Source organism: Pectinophora gossypiella, chromosome 20 (genome assembly GCF_024362695.1).
Source record: "Pectinophora gossypiella chromosome 20, ilPecGoss1.1, whole genome shotgun sequence".
In the NCBI taxonomy this organism is placed as follows: Eukaryota; Metazoa; Arthropoda; class Insecta; order Lepidoptera; family Gelechiidae; genus Pectinophora; species Pectinophora gossypiella.
Window position 1 is genome coordinate 13,301,252 of NC_065423.1, and position 9,259 is coordinate 13,310,510.

The 9,259-nt window shown below is 38.3% G+C and overlaps 1 long non-coding RNA gene across 1 annotated transcript; it reads left to right on the plus strand.

Moving 5' to 3' along the window:
- The first annotated feature begins 532 nt into the window (after positions 1-532).
- LOC126376343 (uncharacterized) lies at positions 533-8,815 on the plus strand. The gene is made up of 6 exons (XR_007567704.1): positions 533-748; positions 2,472-2,594; positions 4,068-4,559; positions 7,389-7,511; positions 8,003-8,494; positions 8,618-8,815. It is a non-coding gene; the product is annotated as an uncharacterized LOC126376343 (long non-coding RNA).
- The last annotated feature ends 444 nt before the right edge of the window (positions 8,816-9,259 follow it).

A 9,259-nucleotide genomic window follows, 5' to 3' on the forward strand; every position in this document is an offset into this window, starting at 1 on the left:
CAAGGGGGCACATCGAGCTAACAAGTTTGACTAATATCTTTAGCAGTACAAAGAAGAAGGACAGAGCTACGTCACCTGATTTAAGAAGAACAGAGTTCAGTGACAGTATAAATTGAATTTAATTTATGAGTACAGATAAGACATGAATTATAATTGGGTGAAATTTATAAGTTAGCATTAAGTATAATTTTTGTAAGCATTATCATTTTCATCATTTCAGCATTTTCATCTCCCGACTCTCTCGCCCGGGAATATGTACGGTCTACAGCCGCACATTGCACTTTCAGCACTTTTGTCACGTTTTGTAATAATTAGGTCATTACACGTCAGTCCGCGTTTAGCAAGCATTCCGCGTGTACTCATATCACTCTATCATATAGCATTAATTACGTATCAATTATATTACTGTGTACTTACGAATAAAAGGAACTATTTTAGTATCAGTGAGTTATCATTCATCTCTACAATCAACAAGCAGTAAAGTGTGTATGTGGCTAGCGGCCCATACAGAAGGAGTCGACAGCATTCTTAGGCGAAACTTACTACATTGGGGAAAAATTTATGCAAATGTATTGACTATGAGTGGCAACGCTTAGAAAACTGTATATTTGACCGATTCATGAAGGTTGGTGAAAGGAGTCGACAGCATCCTTAGGCCAAACTTACTACTTTGGTGAAAAATTTATGCAAATGTATTGACTATGAGTGGCAACGCTTAGAAAACTGTATATTTGACCGATTCATGAAGGTTGATGAAAGGAGTCGACAGCATCCTTAGGCCAAACTTACTACTTTGGTGAAAAATTTATGCAAATGTATTGACTATGAGTGGCAACGCTTAGAAAACTGTATATTTGACCGATTCATGAAGGTTGGTGAAAGGAGTCGACAGCATCCTTAGGCCAAACTTACTACTTTGGGTAAAAATGTATGCAAATGTATTGACTATGAGTGGCAACGCTTAGAAAACTGTATATTTGACCGATTCATGAAGGTTGGTGAAAGGAGTCGACAGCATTCTTAGGCGAAACTTACTACTTTGGGGAAAACTTTATGCAAATGTATTGACTATGAGTGGCAACGCTTAGAAAACTGTATATTTGATCGATTCATGAAGGTTGTTGGAAGGAGTCGACAGCATCCTTAGGCGAAACTTACTACTTAGGGGCAAACTTTATGCAAATGTATTGACTATGAGTGGCAACGCTTAGAAAACTGTATATTTGACCGATTCATGAAGGTTGGTGAAAGGAGTCGACAGCATTCTTAGGCGAAACTTACTACTTGTGGATAAAAATTATGCAAATGTATTGACTATGAGTGGCAACGCTTAGAAAACTGTATATTTGATCGATTCATGAAGGTTGGTGAAAGGAGTCGACAGCATCCTTAGGCCAAACTTACTACTTTGGGGAAAAATTTATGCAAATGTATTGACTATGAGTGGCAACGCTTAGAAAACTGTATATTTGATCGATTCATGAAGGTTGTTGGAAGGAGTCGACAGCATTCTTAGGCGAAACTTACTACTTTGCGGAAAAATTTATGCAAATGTATTGACTATGAGTGGCAACGCTTAGAAAACTGTATATTTGACCGATTCATGAAGGTTGGTGAAAGGAGTCGACAGCATCCTTAGGCCAAACTTACTACTTTGGTGAAAAATTTATGCAAATGTATTGACTATGAGTGGCAACGCTTAGAAAACTGTATATTTGACCGATTCATGAAGGTTGTTGGAAGGAGTCGACAGCATTCTTAGGCGAAACTTACTACTTTGGGGAAAAAATTATGCAAATGTATTGACTATGAGTGGCAACGCTTAGAAAACTGTATATTTGATCGATTCATGAAGGTTGTTGGAAGGAGTCGACAGCATTCTTAGGCGAAACTTACTACTTTGGGGAAAACTTTATGCAAATGTATTGACTATGAGTGGCAACGCTTAGAAAATTGTATATTTGATCGATTCATGAAGGTTGGTGTAAGGAGTCGACAGCATCCTTAGGCCAAACTTACTACTTTGGGGATAAAAATTATGCAGATGTATTGACTATGAGTGGCAACGCTTAGAAAACTGTATATTTGATCGATTCATGAAGGTTGTTGGAAGGAGTCGACAGCATCCTTAGGCGAAACTTACTACTTAGGGGAAAACTTTATGCAAATGTATTGACTATGAGTGGCAACGCTTAGAAAACTGTATATTTGACCGATTCATGAAGGTTGGTGAAAGGAGTCGACAGCATTCTTAGGCGAAACTTACTACTTTGGGATAAAAATTATGCAAATGTATTGACTATGAGTGGCAACGCTTAGAAAACTGTATATTTGATCGATTCATGAAGGTTGGTGAAAGGAGTCGACAGCATCCTTAGGCCAAACTTACTACTTTGGGGAAAAATTTATGCAAATGTATTGACTATGAGTGGCAACGCTTAGAAAACTGTATATTTGATCGATTCATGAAGGTTGCTGGAAGGAGTCGACAGCATTCTTAGGCGAAACTTACTACTTTGCGGAAAAATTTATGCAAATGTATTGACTATGAGTGGCAACGCTTAGAAAACTGTATATTTGACCGATTCATGAAGGTTGGTGAAAGGAGTCGACAGCATCCTTAGGCCAAACTTACTACTTTGGGAAAAATTTATGCAAATGTATTGACTATGAGTGGCAACGCTTAGAAAACTGTATATTTGACCGATTCATGAAGGTTGTTGGAAGGAGTCGACAGCATTCTTAGGCGAAACTTACTACTGTGGGGAAAAATTTATGCAAATGTATTGACTATGAAAGGCAACGGTTAGAAAACTGTATATTTGACCGATTCATGAAGGTTGGTGAAAGGAGTCGACAGCATCCTTAGGCCAAACTTACTACTTTGGGGAAAAATTTATGCAAATGTATTGACTATGAGTGGCAACGCTTAGAAAACTGTATATTTGACCGATTCATGAAGGTTGTTGGAAGGAGTCGACAGCATTCTTAGGCGAAACTTACTACTGTGGGGAAAATTTTATACAAATGTATTGACTATGAGTGGCAACGCTTAGAAAACTGTATATTTGACCGATTCATGAAGGTTGGTGAAAGGAGTCGACAGCATCCTTAGGCCAAACTTACTACTTTGGGAAAAATTTATGCAAATGTATTGACTATGAGTGGCAACGCTTAGAAAACTGTATATTTGACCGATTCATGAAGGTTGTTGGAAGGAGTCGACAGCATTCTTAGGCGAAACTTACTACTGTGGGGAAAATTTTATGCAAATGTATTGACTATGAAAGGCAACGCTTAGAAAACTGTATATTTGACCGATTCATGAAGGTTGGTGAAAGGAGTCGACAGCATCCTTAGGCCAAACTTACTACTTTGGGGAAAAATTTATGCAAATGTATTGACTATGAGTGGCAACGCTTAGAAAACTGTATATTTGATCGATTCATGAAGGTTGTTGGAAGGAGTCGACAGCATCCTTAGGCGAAACTTACTACTTTGGGGAAAACTTTATGCAAATGTATTGACTATGAGTGGCAACGCTTAGAAAACTGTATATTTGACCGATTCATGAAGGTTGGTGAAAGGAGTCGACAGCATTCTTAGGCCAAACTTACTACTTTGGGAAAAAATTATGCAAATGTATTGACTATGAGTGGCAACGCTTAGAAAACTGTATATTTGATCGATTCATGAAGGTTGTTGGAAGGAGTCGACAGCATTCTTAGGCGAAACTTACTACTGTGGGGAAAATTTTATGCAAATGTATTGACTATGAGTGGCAACGCTTAGAAAACTGTATATTTGACCGATTCATGAAGGTTGGTGAAAGGAGTCGACAGCATTCTTAGGCGAAACTTACTACTTTGGGGAAAAATTTATGCAAATGTATTGACTATGAGTGGCAACGCTTAGAAAACTGTATATTTGACCGATTCATGAAGGTTGGTGAAAGGAGTCGACAGCATCCTTAGGCCAAACTTACTACTTTGGTGAAAAATTTATGCAAATGTATTGACTATGAGTGGCAACGCTTAGAAAACTGTATATTTGACCGATTCATGAAGGTTGGTGAAAGGAGTCGACAGCATTCTTAGGCCAAACTTACTACTTTGGGGAAAACTTTATGCAAATGTATTGACTATGAGTGGCAACGCTTAGAAAACTGTATATTTGACCGATTCATGAAGGTTGGTGAAAGGAGTCGACAGCATTCTTAGGCCAAACTTACTACTTTGGGGAAAAATTTATGCAAATGTATTGACTATGAGTGGCAACGCTTAGAAAACTGTATATTTGACCGATTCATGAAGGTTGTTGGAAGGCGTCGACAGCATCCTTAGGCGAAACTTACTACTTTGGGGAAAACTTTATGCAGATGTATTGACTATGAGTGGCAACGCTTAGAAAACTGTATATTTGATCGATTCATGAAGGTTGGTGAAAGGAGTCGACAGCATCCTTAGGCCGAACTTACTACTTGTGGATAAAAATGGTGCAGATGTATTGACTATGAGTGGCAACGCTTAGAAAACTGTATATTTGATCGATTCATGAAGGTTGCTGGAAGGAGTCGACAGCATTCTTAGGCAAAACTTACTACTTTGGGGAAAAATTTATGCAAATGTATTGACTATGAGTGGCAACGCTTAGAAAACTGTATATTTGATCGATTCATGAAGGTTGTTGGAAGGAGTCGACAGCATCCTTAGGCCAAACTTACTACTTTGGGGAAAAATTTATGCAAATGTATTGACTATGAGTGGCAACGCTTAGAAAACTGTATATTTCACCTATTCATGAAGGTTGGTGAAAGGAGTCGACAGCATTCTTAGGCGAAACTTACTACTTGTGGATAAAATTGGTGCAGATGTATTGACTATGAGTGGCAACGCTTAGAAAACTGTATATTTGATCGATTCATGAAGGTTGTTGGAAGGAGTCGACAGCATCCTTAGGCCAAACTTACTACTTTGGGGAAAACTTTATGCAAATGTATTGACTATGAGTGGCAACGCTTAGAAATCTGTATATTTGACCGATTCATGAAGTTTGGTGAAAGGAGTCGACAGCATTCTTAGGCGAAACTTACTACTTTGCGGAAAAAATTATGCAAATGTATTGACTATGAAAGGCAACGGTTAGAAAACTGTATATTTGACCGATTCATGAAGGTTGGTGAAAGGAGTCGACAGCATCCTTAGGCCAAACTTACTACTTTGGGGAAAAATTTATGCAAATGTATTGACTATGAGTGGCAACGCTTAGAAAACTGTATATTTGACCGATTCATGAAGGTTGTTGGAAGGAGTCGACAGCATTCTTAGGCGAAACTTACTACTTTGGGGAAAACTTTATGCAAATGTATTGACTATGAGTGGCAACGCTTAGAAAATTGTATATTTGATCGATTCATGAAGGTTGGTGAAAGGAGTCGACAGCATCCTTAGGCCAAACTTACTACTTGTGGGAAAAATTTATGCAAATGTATTGACTATGAGTGGCAACGCTTAGAAAACTGTATATTTGATCGATTCTTGAAGGTTGGTGGAAGGAGTCGACAGCATTCTTAGGCCAAACTTACTACTTTGGGGTAAAATTTATGCAAATGTATTGACTATGAGTGGCAACGCTTAGAAAACTGTATATTTGATCGATTCATGAAGGTTGTTGGAAAGAGTCGACAGCATCCTTAGGCCAAACTTACTACTTTGGGGAAAAATTTATGCAAATGTATTGACTATGTGTGGCAACGCTTAGAAAACTGTATATTTGACCGATTCATGAAGGTTGGTGAAAGGAGTCGACAGCATTCTTAGGCGAAACTTACTACTTTGGGGAAAACTTTATGCAAATGTATTGACTATGAGTGGCAACGCTTAGAAAATTGTATATTTGATCGATTCATGAAGGTTGGTGAAAGGAGTCGACAGCATCCTTAGGCCAAACTTACTACTTTGGATAAAAATTTATGCAAATGTATTGACTATGAGTGGCAACGCTTAGAAAACTGTATATTTGACCGATTCATGAAGGTTGGTGAAAGGAGTCGACAGCATTCTTAGGCGAAACTTACTACTTTGGGGAAAACTTTATGCAAATGTATTGACTATGAGTGGCAACGCTTAGAAAACTGTATATTTGACCGATTCATGAAGGTTGGTGAAAGGAGTCGACAGCATTCTTAGGCGAAACTTACTACTTTGAGGAAAACTTTATGCAAATGTATTGACTATGAGTGGCAACGCTTAGAAAACTGTATATTTGACCGATTCATGAAGGATGGTGAAAGGAGTCGACAGCATCCTTAGGCCAAACTTACTACTTTGGGGAAAAATTTATGCAGATGTATTGACTATGTGTGGCAACGCTTAGAAAACTGTATATTTGACCGATTCATGAAGGTTGGTGGAAGGAGTCGACAGCATTCTTAGGCGAAACTTACTACTTTGGGTAAAACTTTATGCAAATGTATTGACTATGAGTGGCAACGCTTAGAAAACTGTATATTTGATCGATTCATGAAGGTTGTTGGAAGGAGTCGACAGCATTCTTAGGCGAAACTTACTACTTTGGGGAAAACTTTATGCAAATGTATTGACTATGAGTGGCAACGCTTAGAAAATTGTATATTTGATCGATTCATGAAGGTTGGTGAAAGGAGTCGACAGCATCCTTAGGCCAAACTTACTACTTTGGGTAAAAATTTATGCAAATGTATTGACTATGAGTGGCAACGCTTAGAAAACTGTATATTTGATCGATTCATGAAGGTTGTTGGAAGGAGTCGACAGCATTCTTAGGCGAAACTTACTACTTTGGGGAAAACTTTATGCAAATGTATTGACTATGAGTGGCAACGCTTAGAAAATTGTATATTTGATCGATTCATGAAGGTTGGTGAAAGGAGTCGACAGCATCCTTAGGCGAAACTTACTACTTGTGGATAAAATTGGTGCAGATGTATTGACTATGAGTGGCAACGCTTAGAAAACTGTATATTTGATCGATTCATGAAGGTTGTTGGAAGGAGTCGACAGCATCCTTAGGCCAAACTTACTACTTGTGGATAAAAATTATGCAAATGTATTGACTATGAGTGGCAACGCTTAGAAAACTGTATATTTGATCGATTCATGAAGGTTGTTGGAAGGAGTCGACAGCATCCTTAGGCCAAACTTACTACTTTGGGGAAAAATTTATGCAAATGTATTGACTATGAGTGGCAACGCTTAGAAAACTGTATATTTGACCGATTCATGAAGGTTGGTGAAAGGAGTCGACAGCATTCTTAGGCGAAACTTACTACTTTGGGATAAAATTGGTGCAGATGTATTGACTATGAGTGGCAACGCTTAGAAAACTGTATATTTGACCGATTCATGAAGGTTGTTGGAAGGAGTCGACAGCATCCTTAGGCCAAACTTACTACTTTGGGGAAAACTTTATGCAAATGTATTGACTATGTGTGGCAACGCTTAGAAAACTGTATATTTGACCGATTCATGAAGGTTGGTGAAAGGAGTCGACAGCATTCTTAGGCGAAACTTACTACTTTGCGGAAAAATTTATGCAAATGTATTGACTATGAAAGGCAACGGTTAGAAAACTTTATATTTGACCGATTCATGAAGGTTGGTGAAAGGAGTCGACAGCATCCTTAGGCCAAACTTACTACTTTGGGGAAAAATTTATGCAAATGTATTGACTATGAGTGGCAACGCTTAGAAAACTGTATATTTGACCGATTCATGAAGGTTGTTGGAAGGCGTCGACAGCATCCTTAGGCGAAACTTACTACTTTGGGGAAAACTTTATGCAGATGTATTGACTATGAGTGGCAACGCTTAGAAAATTGTATATTTGATAGATTCATGAAGGTTGGTGAAAGGAGTCGACAGCATCCTTAGGCCAAACTTACTACTTGTGGAAAAATTTATGCAAATGTATTGACTATGAGTGGCAACGCTTAGAAAACTGTATATTTGATCGATTCATGAAGGTTGTTGGAAGGAGTCGACAGCATCCTTAGGCCAAACTTACTACTTTGGGGAAAAATTTATGCAAATGTATTGACTATGAGTGGCAACGCTTAGAAAACTGTATATTTGATCGATTCTTGAAGGTTGTTGGAAAGAGTCGACAGCATCCTTAGGCCAAACTTACTACTTTGGGGAAAAATTTATGCAAATGTATTGACTATGAGTGGCAACGCTTAGAAAACTGTATATTTCACCTATTCATGAAGGTTGGTGAAAGGAGTCGACAGCATTCTTAGGCGAAACTTACTACTTTGCGGAAAACTTTATGCAAATGTTTTGACTATGAGTGGCAACGCTTAGAAAATTGTATATTTGATCGATTCATGAAGGTTGGTGAAAGGAGTCGACAGCATCCTTAGGCCAAACTTACTACTTGTGGATAAAAATGGTGCAGATGTATTGACTATGAGTGGCAACGCTTAGAAATCTGTATATTTGACCGATTCATGAAGGTTGGTGAAAGGATTCGACAGCATTCTTAGGCGAAACTTACTACTTTGGGGAAAACTTTATGCAAATGTATTGACTATGAGTGGCAACGCTTAGAAAACTGTATATTTGACCGATTCATGAAGGTTGGTGAAAGGAGTCGACAGCATTCTTAGGCGAAACTTACTACTTTGAGGAAAACTTTATGCAAATGTATTGACTATGAGTGGCAACGCTTAGAAAACTGTATATTTGACCGATTCATGAAGGTTGGTGAAAGGAGTCGACAGCATCCTTAGGCCAAACTTACTACTTTCGTGAAAAATTAATGCAAATGTATTGACTATGTGTGGCAACGCTTAGAAACCTGTATATTTGACCGATTCATGAAGGTTGTTGGAAGGAGTCGACAGCATTCTTAGGCGAAACTTTCTACATTGGGGTAAAATTTATGCAAATGTATTGACTTTGAGTGGCAACGCTTAGAAAACTGTATATTTGATCGATTCATGAAGGTTGTTGGAAGGAGTCGACAGCATTCTAAGGCGAAACTTACTTCTTTGGGGAAAACTGTATGCAGATGTTTTGCATATGAGGTGCAACGCTTAGAAAATTGTATATTTGATCGATTCATGAAGGTTGTTGGAAGGAGTCGACAGCATCCTTAGGCCAAACTTACTACTTTGGGGAAAACTTTATGCAAATGTATTGACTGTGAGTGGCAACGCTTAGAAAACTGTATATTTGACCGATTCATGAAGGTTGTTGAAAGGAGTCGACAGCATTCT